The 20,375-nt window shown below is 33.2% G+C and overlaps 1 protein-coding gene and 1 long non-coding RNA gene across 8 annotated transcripts in view; one reads left to right on the top strand and one right to left on the bottom strand.

Moving 5' to 3' along the window:
- LOC128183595 (uncharacterized) overlaps positions 1-17,374 on the bottom strand; it is a 49,008-nt gene extending 31,634 nt beyond the window's left edge. The window contains exon 1 of the long non-coding RNA XR_008243630.1: positions 17,360-17,374. This is a non-coding gene — a long non-coding RNA (uncharacterized LOC128183595). The remainder of the gene's footprint in view (positions 1-17,359) is intronic.
- The window catches only part of LOC128183593 (dentin sialophosphoprotein-like), a 193,202-nt gene that overhangs the window by 11,702 nt on the left and 161,125 nt on the right, over positions 1-20,375 (top strand). The window contains exon 1 of one of the 7 annotated variants that reach the window (XM_052852691.1): positions 4,871-5,197. The exons of 5 other annotated variants lie outside the window; for them this stretch is intronic. The gene's annotated coding sequence lies outside the window, so the exon portion shown is untranslated. Of the gene's footprint in view, positions 1-4,870; positions 5,198-20,375 lie in introns of those variants that run through there. One more of the 7 variants, XM_052852690.1, reaches the window with a different exon arrangement.

The following is a 20,375-nucleotide window of genomic DNA, read 5'->3' as shown; positions in this document are numbered from 1 at the left end:
AACTTTACAAATGCGATAGGATAGGTAACGGTAATAAGCTTATTTAAATATTAAAAGATGATGATACAGTATGCTGTCAAAGGGAGATCACATTTAGAAAGTGAAAGTAGAACTTATGTATGCTGGCATCTCATTATATAGTGCTACTGCTACTACATGTATTATGCTTACCTATATTGGTCAGCATCATAATGATAATCCAATTAAAACACAATAATGAATTCCTTTAGCTGATCTTAACTAATCCTTTTCTGCATATGGAAAACACAGACATGTATGTGTACACGCGATCCCATCTAATCTAAGAGCTGGGTAAAACTAGTACCCGCTAATGATACCTGCAGACCTGTGTTGTGTACCTAACTTCAGACAAAGATCAGTTATTTGTATTTTATTATTCTTCAAATCCACTTGCACCATTTTATAAGGTAAATAACAGCTTTAAGGTGGTGCAGGAACACCTGCATATTGTGATGTATACTTCCTATTGAGATAAACAATAAAGTATATTAAATATTAATTTAATATTTACCCCCCAAATAATGTTACCTAACATTGAAGCGCAGTGGGTTAGAGTGTTTACATGTCTGTAAGAGAATTGGGGTCCAAGGTGTATTTTTGGTAATTTTACAATTGATATAAATGAATTTTCATGGGGGGGGGGGGGGGGTCTGGACCCCTCACTCCCACCCCTTCTCTAAATCTGTGCACACGTAACGATGATGTACATATGTATGCACACAGAAGCAAATCTAAAACCGGCAACCGCCACGGGGAGGGGGCATTATTTAATTTTTAATTTTGTTTGTAATAATTATATAGACTGTTATACTTTCTATGACATGAAATGTTAAGATTATTGATTAACTGAAAATTCACTGCAAACAGTTCAACCCCAAATTGCACATAAAGTGCTGCTCATGTGTATTATCATATGGGAAGGGATCTCATCCTTCAGTTATGAAAATTATAATTTTTAAATGTATTACCGGAGTTTGCATGTGGCCTTTTAAACTGGTACAAAACAGTGTTATTTAGGGGCAAACACTTGGTGCAGGTATTACTGTCTAATGACAGCATCTAGTTAATATTGATTTTTTTTAAAGACTTTAAAGGTGAATCTTTGTTATTTATTAAACTCCATAAAATCACACTAAGAATTTAGTGATCAAACTTGCAATTTATTAGATATGAAATATGATAGTTATGGATGGACTACCTTAAATGCCGAATAGGAAATACCAAGTTAAAAATCTTAAGCTGAATGTAATAAACTCATGTGAACAAAATATGACTCAAACCTAGCAAAATTTTGAGCTCATCTTACTTATAATTCTACGATTGACGCTGAAATTTTGGTTGATCATTAGAAATTCTTTATGAATTACAGTACCGTATTTTTCCGACGATTAGTCGGTATTTTTTCTCTGAAGCAGAGCACCCAACTTATCGTCTTGTTCGACTTGTCGTAGGCTCGAGGTCAGAAAATTGTTAAAAATAGCATTAAAAATCTTGGTTTTAATTATCTTGAGTTGGCTATGTGATTGAAAATTACCTTGTTAAATTCACTGTTCATCTTTAATAATTATCATTTTCACACATCTGTTAACACTTAAATACATAATAATAACAACAGTTATTAAAAAATGTTACATTGTCTTTAATCAATTAAAAGTTTTACCGTTCCGTTTTTATAAACACATCGTCACATGGTTCTATGTATCACTAGTAGGAAGATAACATTGCGCAGTAAAATTGAAACCAAATTTTAATGGAAGAAAATATTGCAGTAGGTCCGGGGATGTTTTTTAAATTTAATTATTTTATTAGCAAAGAGTTGTTAGTGGAAAGTATAAATCAGAAATATTTTATGGTCAAATTCAATCTTAAAATACGTAATCGGCAATTATCAATACTATTGTTTATACAATAGGCTGACATCGGTTGTGTTAATAATCTTGCCCTAAGGCTGAAATCTTTACGGCAATTTCACTCCCTGTGTATATAAAGAGTACCGTTATAAGAGTGATTATAGTTCATTGATTAATTATTGTCCAATTCTTTGATTATTGTTCGATTAATTTTTTAAGGAAACGTATGTATGTCGTATATCGTCATTATCAAGTCGTACAAATGATCGATCTATTTCTAACAGTGTCTATGTAAAACAATAGCGTGTAACTGCATTACTGGATACAAAGTAAACAAGTTTCATCAAATCATAGTAATTGCTAAGCTTTCTGCACTTGAGATCCCCCATTGAAGTCCGACACGAGACAGGTGCATGCCTCTGACACCGGAAATTGTTAAACAAACATTGACCACGCGCCGAGTCAACAGGTGGCTGGTTACGTAATGGCGAATATACTGGCGATAGTCAGAGTGGATAATTATTTTAATGCTTTGGAATAAAATATTTCTGACAAAGTAAGTTTAGTTTTGTATAACACGCGATATCGGGAATTGTTTAAAATGCAAGCGACTTTGTAGATGTTGCCGGTATTTGAGAATATGACGCATAAGTATAAAGCGTAATTGTTTAAACGTTAATCATTGATAATAATTGGTAGCAATATCGGGGACATCGTGGCATCATACACTGATAATGTTACTGCAGTTTTATACGCCATTTTGAAGTGATAAGATCGACGTATGGTCTGAATCGACGTATCGTAGGATTTTGTTAAAATTTTGGCTAAAAATGAGCAATTCGACGAGTCGTCGACATCGACGAGTCGTCGGGAAAATAGGGTATGTTAAATACTTGTACACAAAAAATTAAAGAATGATATGCTGTATATAACTACTCTCTGGGGCCCCCTCTTTATACAATGAATAATGTGAAATGTGAGTAAATAAAAACGACATCGTTAAAACAGTTTCCATAGTTCTGACACATTTCTGTTGCGGGGATAAAAGAATTATCGCTATTCGTAAGAAAATATTACAGCGGAAAATTATCCTGGTTTGTAGCCATTTGTTATTTTTGAATAAAAATGAAAATAATGGGTGGGCCATAGTAAATTAGAGTGATGGGCCTGTCAATATGGTAACATTGATTTTTATAGCTCTTTAACATGTCACGTGACAACATTTTTCATTCCAGTGTATTCATCAATTAAGTGTGAGTAAAGTTATAAAAGTCACGAGTTTACGCGAGGTAAACAACAGTCATTTAATTATAATGGAGAAGACAAATAAAATTGTTGAATATTTTTAATTTGAGAAATTGAGCGCATTGAGGTGCAATTTTCTTCTTCACATATATACAAGTAGGATTTTTTTGATAAAATACAATAACTATTATATTTTTAAAAAAAATACAATAACTAGTAAGTAGTTGAGGAAAAAAATGTACCTATATGCTCTCATATATTTTGATCGCTTTATTAAGTGGAGGAGGGGGCAGAACGATAATACAGGGAATTAGAAGTTATATAACAGTGTACCCCTACCAAATATTTAGTTCTATATCTTGCGTAGGATTTTCTTATTCTGTGTAAAAACAGTATTTCATGAAGGTACAATGTCAAAGATTACGTGTATGCAAAAATAAGTGTAAAATTCGAATACTTTACAATATTTATTTTTTTGTTATTCTACCGAGGGCCATGTGGCACAATATCTTTTGAACGCCCATTGTTGCTCAGGTGAGCGATGTGGCCCCATGGGCCTCTTGTTTTTAGATTTTCCAGTACCCAAGGGAATAAAAAAGTTTTCAGTTCTTCAGGGCTTTATAAAAATTCATACTTCTTATGAATTGTACTTTTTAACCGGGTTTTCCAACGGAAAAATCCGGTTATTAAAATGGTGAAAATGGCGGGCGGCGGGCGGGCGGGTGGGCGGGCGGCTGCCAAAAGGGTACCCTCATTGTACGGATAACTCCTCCTACAGTTTTCAAGATAGGAAGTTGTTCTTTTGCAGATCAATTGTACATATATCAGAGGTGTGCATATTGCTAGGATTTTGATTTCCGATAATTTATCGAAAAAATACCAGCTTTTGAACTTAGTCATTTTTTGGCAAAATATTGCATATAGGGTACCCTCATTGTACGGATAACTACTCCTACAGTTCTCAAGATAGGAAGTTGTTCTTTTGCAGATCAATTGTACATATATCAGAGGTGTGCATATTGCTAGGATTTTGATTTCCGATAATTTATGAAAAAAATACTAGCTTTTGAACTTAGTCATTTTTTGGCAAAATGTTGCATATACATGTAGGGTACTCCATTTCACTGGATAAGGGTTGACATGGATTATGGATACAGTTTACATAAAAGAAAACCCGGTTTGCTGTCACATTGACAGCTTTTCACTTGTTTGAGTTTGCCATGCAATTTCGTAAATCTCTCGGGGTTATCTTTCTTGTGATAAACCCTCACTTCCGTTCTTGTCGGTGAAAATTGTCCTATTTACCTAATAAATGTATTTACACGGGCATGGCATGCAGATATTCAGTGAAGGGAATTATTGGGCTACGACATGAGGTCACCGTTTTTACTGATAGATGTAGTTTGATAGTACATTTCAACAAATATTCATCGGCAGTGCCTCTCGGCTGGCAGACGAAGTTAGCAACCTTCTTCTATTATATGTGTAGAGGGTCTGATTTATAAAATATTTGTTTTAGGTAATTTTGGGCAATGAATGTATAAATAAGATTAGAAATATGTCATAAAAGGATAATTTATTAAAAAAAATAAAGTCCTGGGGGTCTATAAACTTGGGGGTGGGGTGGATTGGGGGGGGGGGGGGTCGAACCTGTCCTCAAGCACCTGTGTGAGGTTGTTAATAATCATTAATAAGTGACTAAATTGATGAGTAGACATACATGTACTTTGTTCAGTTACAGTAAGTGAATTTTGTTTAGACAACTTACTTCCAGTCACCAGATAGTTACAACCTGGAGAGAGTGGGCTTTAAATTTCTCAGGTGAGGGAGAAACAGCACAGTGCATAAACAGTGTTTACATCTGGTTGCTAAGGACCCGATCACTTGAAAGATTATTGACAATGGCTGACAGAGAGGCCAGAAAGATATGTGACCAAGTTTTGCAATCAATCAGTCAGTACTAAAGGCTTGACTGCACCAGTTGTTAAAGAGAACTCTTTAACAAAGAAGGAAGTCTGAATTAACATGGATTATTTAGCTTAAATGTGTTGTGATTTGGCTTAGGATATACATAAACCTTAGTAAGTATAATTATATACAGAATTAAATTGACTGCTTCAGTTTAAGATTTTGATTCCTAAATACACTGATTTCATTTTAAAGCAGACTACAGCCTACAACTGACTAAAGGAGGCAAACGATAATGCCAACTAAATCACAATAAATGCAATGTAATGCAATATTTACTCATTGATTTTTCTCACTTGACTTGCTGTACTAAGTCATATGTGATATTAAAATCAATATTTTATAGTATTAAACTTGTACCTTATTTCATCAACAGTGTCATTTCAACTTTTTAACAGTGTGTGTGTGTGTAATTGTGTTTGAACTGGTTTTGTAAGGAAAAAAAATTGCTATTAGATTATTTGTTGATTTTTTATTGCTGTGATTTTCATTCTAAATATTTCTGCACTACAGCTGCTCAGCTGGTTCCTTTGACTTACATTACAGGCAGAGGCATTTAATTCTTACTGATTTAAAGCACCTGTTTGGATTTGATGAATTGGGCTTTTGTTTGATTGCTAGACATTAGAGTAGTTTACATATTCACTGAATAAAGGGTTTATGTTTCTTCAGTGTTCAACAATTTCACATCACATAATGTACAAATAACACAACATATTAAAACATTTGAAATGTCATATTTCACATTTTGTGGTAATTGAGGAAACTAGAAAAATAAATTGAATTTGATCGATATTTTTTTCTCATATAAAGCAAGATATTGATTTTCCCTGCCTCTCCTTGATGATGCATTCTGAAAAGACTGCAATTTAATTTAGCAGCCTGTCGGTAGTGTCGAATTTCTTCCTAACTGCCCATTTGTTTACACAGCAATATATATAGAGAAAATCTTCTCAGTAACCAATCGGGCAGGAAAGCTGAATCTTATGTGGAAGCATCCTGGGGTTAAGGGAGATTCAAGTCTGTTAAAGCCATGATCCCCGTTTTAGCTCAACAGAGCTGAAAGCTCAAGTGTGCTTTTCTTATCATTTTTTAGCTCACCAGAGCTGAAAGCTCAATTGCACTTTTCTGATAATTTTTAGCGTACTTGAGCTATTTCACTCAAACCATCAACGTGACAGTACATGAGGTACGCACACACACACACACATTTATATATATATATATATAAATATTTACAAATGTAGGTATAGAGTCAGCGGTACATGTACCGGTACATTACATTAAATTAGAGAAAAAATATGAGAAAAAAGTACAAATGCTCAAGGAGGACTGACATTAAAAAATTTCATGTATAAATGAACAGAGTTTTTAAATTTTTAAAGTAGACAATAGTTCACAAAATTTAAAAGTGTTTGGCCTTTCAAAAAATCTAGGTTCCAGGTATTTTTGTCTAATACATGAAAGAGCATTACCATATACATGCCAACTATCCCGATTTTTGCGGGATTCTCCCGATTTCAAGTCGTCAAAAATACAAATCCAGATATCCCAATCGGGATTGCCAAATTACCCCAAAATCCTGATTCTCTAAAAATCCAACCCGTTTTACGACAATGTCCATCTAAAATTTTAAATCCCGCGCTGCTTGTCTACGCTAACCAATTAAAAAACGGGATTATGACTGCCATTGCTGTTTACCTGTATCGTGTGTGTGTATATCGGGATGTGTGAATTGATGTAATTACCTGTACGCTACCTTTGCAAACGTTATGAGGAGCATGTTTTGATAGTAATTGATCGGGAAGTATCGGGATGGATAGCAAAATGGCACAGTTTTTACACATACTTCGACAAGTATGGGGGTTACACCACCAAAGGAAATGAAACTTTTATCCAGATAATGCGATATCTCAGCAAGTGGGAGGCAGATTCCCGATTTTTGGGATAGCTATCGGGATCGTAATTGGATGACAACCATGTGTATTGCCGTGCAATAGGTATGTTTAACTTATATATAGTACAATTGAATATATATTAATTGACTATATGGTAGGAGGTCGTAAAATTGACATGGTACATTCTATTGTATACACATGACACTATAAATAGGACAGATTGACAGCCAATACATTTATAATCTACAAAAAGGATAGATATGTTCAATTTTATGAGTAACATTTTTTTTTTGGAGGGATTTTAGGGTAGACCGTGGTGTAATGAATGATGTTACAAAGCACATGAAAACAGCCATCCATCACAGCATCAAATCCCAGAAATCAATACCTGCTACTTCTTTGTGAAATAAAAATTGGAGCAAGATGAAGGTAATTTAATTTCCTTTAATTAAATTTTTGAAGTTAATGATATATGAAATATCTATTAAAAAAATTATGTCGGGAAACAATTATAAATACTTTCTTTCACTTTATATAGCAACTTGACCCATAAATATTTTTTCACATTTAATTTAATTATTTTATTTTGTAGATGTCAAGAGAGCAGAGGTCCTGTTTTCCAACTGCGTTGCAGAACTTAGTGCTTTTTGTGCTGCTATACCATAATATTTATTGTTTGTTGAGATTTTAAAGATTGATTTAATATATGAAAATAAAGTTATGTACTTTATTCTTGATTTCATTTGAAAGAGGGGATTGATTGATAAACACATGAGGATAAATGATAAATAGATAAAGAAACAGATAAATTTCCAAGAGTTCAATTGTTTATGAAAAGCAATTACACGACAAAACGCCGCAAAATTTCCTTCTAGGAAAATGTTGTCGCGCATAAAATCCCCCATGGAGATTTTCAAAAGTTGACATGTATGCATTACATTTTAATAAATTGATTGGCTATTTAATTATTATTATTACATAATGTGCAGCATCTTTCATTTAGAGGAATGTCTATCTATCTGCCAGTTTTTACAGGAAGTCAGTGACTTCTCAGAAACCAAAACTGGGCAGGGCCAAATATGCAAAAATGCCAAATTTAAAAAAATCTTTTTCTCTACTCCCACACGTGGGGGGAAATCTAAGTGCATGGTTATGATGTCCATGAAATACTCTACTCAAATTGTGAGATTCATGACATCATGTCCATGAAGCCCTCTACCTAAGTTGTGAACTTCATGGTCCCTGGGGCAGGGGTTCCAGCCCTAGGGTGGGCTTGGGCCAATATGACCACATATAGCAAATTGTATTGATTTAAGTAATGAGGAACCATTCTTTGAAGCTCATCATTTATTTTTCTGAAAAATCATTCTTTCAAATAAATGCTGTTATCAAGAGAAAATATGATGATGCCTAATATTTTTTTTCCATTCCATCCAATTTCAGTGATTAAGGCATGCCTTTTCCTGCAGCTAGTCTTTTGAGCTCACCTGAGCTGAAAGCTCAAGTAAGCTATTCTGATCACATTTTGTCTGTGGTCTGTAAACTTTTAACATTTTGAATTTTATCTCTAAAACCGCTTAGCCAATTTAAACCAAATTTGGCACAAAGCATTCTTATGGGAAGGCAAATATAAAGTGCAGAAATGTAAGATCAATTTTAAGTCAAATTTAATGTAGTTTAGCATAAAAAATCCTTATAGAAAGAAAAATATAAATTGCAAAAATTATGGGCTAATTTGGTTTCAAATCTGAGTTATTATGAAAATAATGATAAAGGAAATGCGTGTTTCAATCAGATTATATCTTGGGGTTTGGTATTCCATACTTCTAAAAGGGGACGGTTTAAATGTAGGTTCTTTGTTTAAAGCAGCCAGGTTGGAAGTATGATAAATGGGTCGATCATTTTCAATGCGTTGACAGTTTTCACATTTGATGGTGGTGTTATGTTGGCTTGTTTTGATTTTCGTTCGTTTTCATATTAATTTTACCCCAGCAAACGAAGTTTAAGGGGGTATATTGGTTTCACCTTGTCCGTCTGTCTGTCCGTCCGTCCGTCTGTCTGTCTGTCCGTCTGTCCGTCTGTCTGTAGATCAACTTTGTCCCCCCTATAGAATTTTTTATTACTGCAGGTGAAACACGTGGATCGAAACTGTTTAGTTGGATGGATCATTAAACCACAGTGTGCATTATTTATGGTTAATTGTAAAGATTTAAAAAAATTCCATATCAATGTATTGCACATTTGAAAGTAAAATGATTATCATTTATCAAAAATTAATGCAATAGTTTGTTTGTTTCTTGGAACAAATGATACCCGAAATAGCTCTCCCCCCCCCCCCCCCCCCCCCCCCCCCACTTTTTTTGCAAAGTTAGACCTAACCATTTGGCACATAGCAGAATAGAGGGTTCAGACCCGGGATATGTGCTTCTTGTGATTTTATGCGGAAATTAGTTCCTCGAGTTTCATTTACTTGGAACATTATATAAAAAGTGCCTGTTTTGGAGGGTAACAGTTGAAATTGACACCCGAGAAAACCATTGTCAACGCAAAGCGGAGGTTGTCAATTGTTAAAGCAGATGTGTTAACATTGATTTATATATGGAGCACTATAATTTGAGCTTTCCAGAAACACACGAGATATTGGACTTGATTTACTGTGAATAGATATAAGTGAATAATTGTATATATACAATAATGGCCATAATGGGCATTATACAACTTACCGTCTTATTTAAAGTTACGATTATAAAGTGATTCATATGAATTCCGTTGCTTTTTAGCTCAGGCAAGCTTCGGCGCTTTTGGTCACAGGACAATATATATACCACATGTCAGATCTAAAACCTTTTGTCTACAATCCCTGAAATTGTGAACTCAATATCTTAAATCGTTTACCCCTGGACAAGCCGACCCTCTGAAAATCGCTAAATTGTAATTATCTCAAAACCGGAAGTGACTTATTATCATTAAAAAAAATTTCCAATAAGGTTCAGATCATTATCTATCAGAACTGTAAGTTTCATGTAAAGCGATCGAGAAGTTTTAGAGAAATCGTGTACACTAAATTGGTTGGAAAAAAAATAAAAATAACTAGACACGATCTCGTTGCGAGCAATGAGGAGGTCTAATGTCCAATTTTTAGAAGGAAATATGACATCATTGACTTTGATTTTTGACAACAAAACCTGATATGGAAAAAGAAATGAAGTACTAATGCTTTATTGTTACATTGCTTTTTTAAATACTTGCATTTCTTTCAATTAAGATAAAAAAGATTAAACTTGTTTACCTCTGGTCCTTAAAAATTCTAATTGGGTAACGCAAGATAAAATCATTATATTGTTAGGATATATAAACGTATTATATCTAATCTAGCTTTTATAGGGATAACCTTTCACAAAATGGCTCTCATTAAAGGGCTATAGATAAAATGTTTTAGAGTCCTTTGATACCCTAATTTAAGGGGCCAGCCCGTTTTTCTTGATACCAAATGAAAGGTCATTTAATTTTGTCAACAAGTGTTTAAAAATTTGTCACCGTTCTGGAGATATATGAGAAAGAAGGTTTTAGGGGCCGATCCCTTATCTCCCTATAGGGGCCGTTTGATGAAATTGTGAAGGTTGCATATTGTTGAGAACATCATTTTGAACAACTTTTTTTCTGCACTGCATTACAAAATAACTTTCCTTTTTGAGATATGGATGATTAAAATTTTGGCCCCTAAAAACCCTTAATTACGTAACACATGAACAAATCATTTCATTGCTTGGATACATAATTGAGATAAACATATTTGCTTCTATAACATTCCACAAAATATCTCTCAGCAAAGGGCTACAGATTAAAGACTTTAGAGCCCTTTGATCCCCTAATTTGAGGAGCCAGCCCCTTTTTCTTGATTTCAAAGAAAAGGTCTTGTAAATAAAAACTTTTTTTACATTACATGTATTAACAAAATATTTTTCAGAAAAGAGATAATCAAAGAAAACTAGAAAAAATAATGACTTTTTTTCCATCTTAGATTTCGGGTCCAGGCGAGCTTCGCCGCCTTTCAAGACTGATCAAAATGAAAATAAAATTACAAATCTACCCTCCCTGAAAGTTTGAACTCTATATCTTTTATCGTTTAGGAGAAGTTCCACGGACAAGCAACCCCTCTAAAAATCGCTAAAACGTCAATTTTTCAAAAACTTAAGTGACGTCATCAATATAATCAAAAACCTATAAGGTTTAGATCACTATCTAACAGATCTGTAAGTTGTATGAAAATCGGTTAGGCCGTTTTTGAGAAATCGCATGCAAAAAAATTGTAAGAAAAAAAGAAAAATAATAATAGGGAAAAAGAAATCGTTCGAAAACAATAAGGTCTTCCATTGTAAACGGAAGACCTTAAAAATAATTTCCTACAGAATCAGTTCAAGGTCTTCTGTTGGAAACGGAAGACCTTACGGTAATTAAAAAGTAGAAGGGGGTCTGGAGGTCTAGCTTATAGCTAGATTGTGTTTAAAATGAAAAAATAGCCAGGTAAGTACGTCGCTTTAGGCTGGGGAATTTCTCGCCTTTCGGGTCTTAGAGACAACCCTGCCAAGTTATGTATTTTGCTTATAATTGTACGATTAACACTGAAATTTTGATTGATCGATAGAAATGTCTTGCCAAAAAATTGATATGCTGTAACTTCTTTCTGGTGCACCATCTTTAACGATGAATTGCATAAAATCTACACAAAGAAGATGGGTGAATAAGGCATGCAAAATGCCCATATGAGAAATGATTAGATACTGCAGAATTAAAATATCATTAAATCTAATAATTGTTTTAAAAATAATAAAAAACAATGTATATTTAGCGTAACATTGGTTTGTAACCCTTAAGTATTTTAAATACTTGTAATAGGTTCTCAAAGCCTCCAAATAATGTCAATTTTATAACTTCAATGCCTTTTCTTTTATAGAGAGGGTCTGAGCTCCATATTTTGGTATAGTCCAAATGCAGTTTAATGGAATTTAAACAGATTTTAATCAACAAAAATGTGGAGAGATGACCCACTATAGTTTAATAATGTCATTTTATTGCCCAACAATTGAATGTTTTAGAAAAATAATACAAGTCCGTAAATATGGCTCAGTGGTTAGAGCACCAGACATTAGGTAACTCTATAGAACATAGGTTTATAGGTTGTGGGTTCGATACCACCAAATCTTTAGGATTTATTATTTTTTTCTTATCGTTTTTTGAAATATTTCAAAGAATATAATTAGAAATAACCCTTTTGTAAACCTGTATTATAACATATCAAATATATTAAATTGAAAAAAAAATGTTCAATTTGAAATTGTATTTTACAACAAAACCAAATGGGCAGTTGCGCCATTTTATTCCCCCATCTTCTTTAGTTATTTATATTGGATATGATCTTATTTTTGGTATTCCGTAAAGGTAAATATGTCAAAGATTAAGTACAGAGGGTTCCGCTTAATCTGATTGTCCGTTTGTCAGGCAAAAATTATCATATTAACCGAATATCACATAATAAAACCAGTTTTAGCATTTCATAAAGGAAATCATGAAATATAAACAACCTATACATATATGTATATGCATTATTTTCAACCACACTTCTATTTTAAGGTGGCTCGACACACCAATGCATTATTTGATGGATCGATGAAGAATTCTCTTTGAGAAATGATTATTCAAAAATGACACCTATATCGGCCTCTGATTATTTTATATGAATTTTTTTGTATTTTTTTATAGAAACCGGAAACATCGTTTTAGCTGCGAACAAGATATATTAGAGCTAAAAATTTGTTATCAATTAATGCACAATACAATTATCTATAAATACATATCAAAAACGGCCAGATAAACTTTGAAATATTTTTGTAAAAAAAATATTAATGAAAATGAAAAAAAAGGATTGTAGATATTTTTTAAATCTATGGATAAAAACTGCAGATAAACTGTTACTCGCATTTAACAATTGCTGTACAATCATATTTCAACAAGAAATTGAAACCAAATAGTGAAATTAAAGTATAAATGGAAAATTTTAAAATCGAACCGATCCCGATTGTAATTAAACTGATCCCGAACGAAATCACATAAAGTTAGAATGAATCAGAATTTTGCAAAAATTTCGGGTTGTTTAGCTGTAAAATGGTTTCGTCATTTACTAACTTTATAATTTATATCAATTACTTAGAAAAAAAACTGCAGTTTATTTGTAAAATTTCAATTTTAAAATAATTCTGATCGGGATCAGTTTTTTTCAATCGGGATCCGTTCAAATTTGATAAATAGCAATTTTTCCAAAATTTCGCATTTTCATTTCAATTTCTTTGTTAAATATCATTGTTTAGTAAATAGTTTATGTGACTATATGTTATTTTTAAAATTTTATCCATAGATTAAAAAGATATTAAAAAATTACAATTTTGATTTTCAGAAATAATTTTTTAATTAAAAATATAAACACTTGACCAAACGATCTTTGGCATGAATTTATTTATAATTATATTACACATTAATTGACAACAAGTTTTAAGCTCTAATATATTCTGTTTGTCTGCAAAACAGTTTTTCCTATTTCACTGAAAAAATACAAAAAAATTTGTATAAAATAACTGAAAGCCGATATTGATCTCTGTTTTGTGGAATCATGTTTCAAAAAAGATTCTCTATCGATCCATAAAATAAAATTTTGGTGTGTCGAGGAACCTTAACGATTTAATGTAATAAATATCATAATAAAATAATTACAAAGTATTTTTATTGGATTTTCAATCGCTATTTACTGGTTTTACAGATTAAATCATTATTTACTTGCATGTGATTGCTCTTATACATAATCATACGATGTATTGGACGCCATCTTAAACCGGAAGTGCATTTAAAGATAGAATGATCCTGTATAATCTAAATCTTTCCGGAAAGAAAAACAACTTTATTTTTTATGAATTTATTATTCAGCACTAAAACTACAAACATTTTCTATGGGCACTACAAAATAAAATCATTTTCTATGGGCACTACAAAATAAAATCATTACATGATTGTCAGTCACATATCAGTACACGAGCGATTTTTACGGAATATAGTCTCGATGAACTCTGTGATCCTGGACTGCCTTTTCTTCTTTAGGGCGATCATTTCAAATTGCTCTAGAAGTGCATAGTAGTCACTGAAGTTGTCACAGCCGTTTTCCTCCATGAATCTTCGCACGTACTCCATGCACTTGTTGACACCATTTACATTTGTGGGAAGTCCATCGTCAATGTCCCCAGTCTCTGTCTCGTCTGCCTCGTCCTCACTTCTCTCTTCTTGGTCCCTGGACTCGTCTTTCATGAATTTTGCACACTTATAGAAACGGCATAATTACGCACAAGCTAAAGTAACGTTTATATGACATGTTGTAACTAGTGTTCAAAGCTCATTGTACCTTAGTTTATAAACTTGAATTGTTACAATTTAAGCGACATCATTTCAAAGCCGAATTCCATAAGTGCGCGTACACATACACACGAACTAATTGCCAAAATTGCTCATCAAATGGTTTGTATGCGTGAATACATGTATATAATCAGAAACAAGCAACACTCTTTACTCTCAATTTCTTTCAATCAAAATTGCCCCCAGGCAAGTGTCGTCTGGAATGTGATCGTCCTGAACTATCGATGTCGGTATCTTTCATCTATCGACCAGCTGACCATCTGTGTGCGTTGAGCTGTGACTAATCCCCTGAAGCACCGTTATTTGCAAATTTTAGGCATGTGCCAAGCTGTTTACACAGTGAGAGGTATATACGAGGTGTGGACATGGTGGAAGAGGTGTGAAAACGTTATTTGATTTTTTGATCGGCCGACAGAAATCGTATCAGATTAACTGAAAATGACATTTTTTCCCAATCAGATTATCAGTAGAAATTACAAAGGCTTATATAGCAAATGGATCGGTGTTTTGATTTTATATCACATTAACCGAATAATCACTTTAACCGCGATCAGATTAAGTGGAACCCTCTGTATATGCAAAAATAAGTGTAAAATTTGGATATTTATTTTTGGTTAATCTACCGAGGGGCCATTTGGCACAATATCCTTTGAATGCCTATATAAAGCCAGTGTTCTCAGGTGAGCGATGTGGCCCATTGGGCCTCTTGTATTTTGATACAAGCATACAGGGTCCAACGAAAAAGAAATTATATTACTTCGTAAAAGCAGTATAATAGCACATACGAATCAGTATAATAGCACATAAGGTGAAAACTTATCAATTCACAATTGTTTGGTCAGTTCAGCATAATAACTGTCACCAACTGTGACGACAGCGGCCAGTACTTCAATATAATTGTTTTAAAACAACTCATCATCACCTCTGGGGACCGAACAGTGGCTTCAATATAAGCGATATTTCAAAATAGCCAATTTCATTAGAACCGTTAATATGATGTAAAGAAAATGAGAGGCTAAAACTGGGGATTTATCTTTATTTCAAAAAAAGCAGAATTTCAAAATAAGCGATATCAGTATAAGTGGAGTAAGCTGTAGTTGACAACTATTTATGAAAAATGATTTATGGCATTAACATATCATGATACGTATTGTATCGTGAGGTAGCCGATGCCATTCGAACCTATATATCACATTAGCTACTAACAAAATAACTTGTGCAGTGGATAGAAAAATCTTGTTTGACATTTCTAGAGATATAAAACCTCAAAATAAGGAGAAAATATGTAATATTGTGTATATAAAGGCTCATTACTGCCTCACTCCTACTAGCTTTTAAGCTAATTGGGTAACTCTAACTCACAGCATTGGTTTTCAAACTGAAGGGTCCTGGGTTTGGATCTAGTTTGATATATATATGTTAACAGTCCTCCTTTTTTATTACAACTAGACTTTGACCCATGCGTTCACGGGTTGACATTAACTATGATATCGGACATTTACGAAATAGATACATCGACACACCGTATTTTTGACATTTACATAACCAAGCTTACAATAACAGGTCCAGCACAATCTCCAGATTTAGCTATATAGCCTGAATAAGCTAAATAGCTTTATAAAGCTATTCAAAATAGCTTAATAAAGCTATTTATATGCAGTTTTTGAAGAAAATATTAATTGTAAGAAATGGACGAAAAATCGCAATTAACTTGCTAATAATATTTGCGCCACTGACCATTATAAACTTGACCCAAATGTAAGATAGTTTTAACACTGCAGCTTTTAAACACTTTTAAGCAAAAAATATATTTCCATTGTTTGGGTAACTGTTCACCACTTTGTGTGCAATGAGGCGTGGATAAGTATGATTTCTTCTCATAGTGATAAATTATTACCAATCAATTATCTTGTTTACCATAACTGACCTCCTTTATATTTCATTTAAGAAGTAACTGTGTTGTCATGAATCAGTTGCCCCAAAACTTTTAGTGCAAAGTCTCTTAAGGAGACGCAAACTTATGAGAAATCTTTACATGCAATGTTTACAGAACAGTTCAAAGTTGAAAATTATCATTGCACTAAAGTGCGATTTTTTATACGTACTGAAAAAAATACACATTTAAGAAAAATGTATGTCAAAATAGCTAAATGAAGCTATTCTGAATAGCTTAATAAAGCTATTTAGCTTATTCAAGCTATATAGCTAAATCTGGAGATTGTGCTGGACCTGAATAATGCTATTAATTCAATGAAAATTTACACGTATATGTATTATCGTTACTGAGTTTATCCGTGCAAATGTGATATTGTGGAAACATAAACTATAGAGCCTCCCGTGATTTAGCGTAAATGTAATGGGCATGCGCAATATTGTAAAATCCAAAAAATCCAGATGATTTCCGGATTTTTTATAGGAAATTTTTTTGATTATTAATTAGGGAAGCTTGATTAAAAAAAAAAAAAAAAAATTGGTAATCTTCAAGTACAAATGATGTTTAAAATATATTACAAAAGACAGTACTCTTCGGATTTCTCGGTATTAAGCCCAAAAATTCGAGTCTATTATTTTAATATAGTAGTACATTGTATAGATATTAAAATTAAAAGTATTTAATAAGGAGATGTAGAGAGCGTACACTCTGTAATTCTGCAAGTGATTTCTGGGTAGTAAAGACCCATTTCTTGATATATAGATACCAAACCTCCATATCAAGACTTTTGGTATTGTTCTCTGTGTCAGCAAAGACTAATTAACATGTACACAGTTCTCTTTTGTTATTAATTATCTCAAACTTTTTATTGCATCACTTTTAACCTCAATTGTTAACAATATGCCTCATAATGTAAATCATATCCTGTTCTTAAAATGCACATGATATAACAGGCCATAGTAAATACAAATAATAAAAAAATACCTTACCATCTGATTTCTTCAGCAATGATATCTGCTGTAAATGTCTTCAGCAATGAGTTCTAATTCTTAGTGACTGGGTATTTAAATCACAGGGAGAAGTGGTCACTATAATAATAACCAATGAATTCACTGAGTTATCCATGCATGGATAAGTTGTAATTGTATGTATGGTATGCAGGTGTGGATCTATACTGGTGAACATTAATTAAGCTTTGATTTAAGCCCCCCCCCCCCCCCAACACACACACAAACACTACTTGACCCTATCACTGCTTGACCCTATTTAATTTGTATAAAAAAAAAATCACTTAATTTTACATGTATGAAATTATTTATTTAAAATTATATACCTTGAAAACAACAATTAAAATTAAATTACATTTATCTTGAAATTAATATATCTACCCGTAAATTATTACTAATTCTTGCCCTTTTATGTTAAGATGCATATAGTAATTATACATCCCAAACCATCTATATTCTTCTTGTGCCTGTCAGATAAATTGCAAATTTTATGACTTTTTAACGGGTCCTAGGAGCAGGGCCAATTTAATAGTCAATATTTGACCATTTTTCAAAATCTTCTTCTCGACTGTACCTCCGCACATCTAAAAGAAAATATGAGTGCATAGTTATGTAGACCAGCAGGGCTGTCTCTAAAAATTGAAGTAGAAAGAATTAGATATGAAAAAGTAGAAGGGGGTCTGGGGGTCTTGCTTGTGTTTGAAATGCAATAATAGCCAGGTAATTAAGACATTATAGGCGGTACCCCCCCTCCCCCGGGTCTTAGATACCATCTGATAATTCTTATTCTGTTCTTCTTCTGGGAATTTGATCTCTTATGTACTAAGAATGTTGGCCATGTATTGAATATCTTATTGAACAGTTGCTAAGTGCGACTCTTAAACTCCAGTTCAATTATAATTTTCCTTGGAATTTCATCTTTTTTTATCCCCTCGTGCAATTTGTTGCTAAGGAGATTTAGCATCGCTGCTGTGCGTGTGTGTGTAGGTATGTACATATGTACGAGTGTCCATTTCAGTTTAGTGAGCAAGATGTGGTATATGGAAGTAGTTGATCTTGGAAATCAATTCTGCTGTTGTATCTGATATTTTTTTAAAGGAGGGAGGAATGTGGGCTATATGGACAGTGGATATTGGCCTGGGTAGCTCAATGGTGGAGCTCCCGACCAAAGTTACAGGGGTCCCAGGTTCGATTCCTGGTCCAGCCATATATTTTCATTGTATTTATATGCTCATTCCTCCCTTCCTACTACAGATGGTGCTGTGGCCCTCCTATATAAATATAATAAGTCCTGTCAAGGTGAACTTGTGTTGTGTCTTCGGGTCGAAGATCATTTAAGGGGGGAGGAATGTGATGGTCAGACTGGTTCGAATACTGGCGCCAGATAGCTCAGTAGGTAGAGCACCAAACTAGAGATTCAGGGGGCCCGGGTTCAAATCCCGATCTTGTCCGTAATTATTACCCTGCAAATGAAGGTTAGGAGGTAAATTGGTTTCACCCTGTCCGTCTCTCCATCCGTCCATCTCTGTCCGTCTCCATCCGTCCGTCTGTCTATGGACATAACTTTATTTCCCCCATGCCCCAAAGAATTTTTTAGTACAGCATGGAACTGTCTGAAAATTTGTACATATGTTGAACACCATCTGAAGATGTGCACCTGCAATTTTTTTAAGATCAGACAAGATTTAATGATTTTATGAGTTTTCATTTTCCTTATTCTTTATAATGTACACTGATGTTGAAAAGTAAGGGAGGTAATCCTTACAGATTTTATTAATTAATTAATAGTATTAAAACACTCTAAAATATATTTATATAACTACATCCAGATGGAGATTTTTTGTCTTTATTTCTTAACTAAATTTATTTTTTTAAGTATTCTATCAACTAACAATGCAAAATTGTTTTGACTTTTTAAATGACCATACAAGGAAAGCGATAGTGTGACAAGAATCAGTTAAGAATTCTCAAAACTCTGATTCCGATATTATATACAGTTGGCTTAAAAATATCGACGTGCAGTCAGGCGCTCATACAAACAAATTTGTCTGCTCGTGCCAAAAGTTATGCGTCTCGGGTGGTCAGGTGGACGGTTATTTCAAACACTGATTACTAAGAACTTAATATTATATTTCAGATCATAGATCATAGATGTGTTAATACACAAAAAATGTCATACAATTTTCCCACTTAGGGAGAAGTTATATATTCCATGAATATATACACATATATGTAAATAATAGATTGTTTATTATGATGATATATATAATTATATACATTAGATTCATGGAAACTAAATTATGAAATTCCATATACTGTATGAGAAAACAGTACCTATCTAGAGGTTATAATCTTAAAATGGGTCATTTATATTAACTTACCGGTATTTCATATTGAAGATATAATTTTAAAATTTAGAAAAGACTGTTTTGAAAGAAGTTTTCTAATGACTAATTAATTCATACAGAGTTTTGTTGTACAATGTACTAATTCATCAAAATGGGTGTGTTATGAAGGATTCATGGTTTGATTTATATATAAATACTACATATTAGGAAAGTCGTAGATATTGGTTTAAGAATTTTCAAAGGAACGATTGTTAATGTTCAAAGACATCAGACAAGATTATACCTGACATCCTTCTGTACACTAATGAATACTATTGCTTTTACTGATAATATTGAAGTTTCAAAGAAAACTGAGCTTATCTTAATATATAGCCATATATCTGGACAAATAGGACATATATATAAATATGTCTTTTAGTTTATAAAAGAATGATTGACATATACAGTACAGCTCACGAGTATCCCGACACCCACCGTGTGAAAAACACGGTGGAAAACGGTCTGTGTCGCACCGTGCACACGGTGTGACACCGTGTATGTGTATTGGAAAATTCAAGAAAAAGCACCGTGTCGCATTGTGGCCGCCTGTGTAACTGTGCAAAACAGATTATTTTGTATCCATATCGAATATTGACAATGCACAAATGTTT

Source organism: Crassostrea angulata, chromosome 5, assembly GCF_025612915.1.
Source record: "Crassostrea angulata isolate pt1a10 chromosome 5, ASM2561291v2, whole genome shotgun sequence".
Classification (NCBI taxonomy): domain Eukaryota; kingdom Metazoa; phylum Mollusca; class Bivalvia; order Ostreida; family Ostreidae; genus Magallana; species Magallana angulata.
Note: the sequence above shows the minus strand (reverse complement) of the source record. Positions and strands in the feature narration are given on the sequence as shown.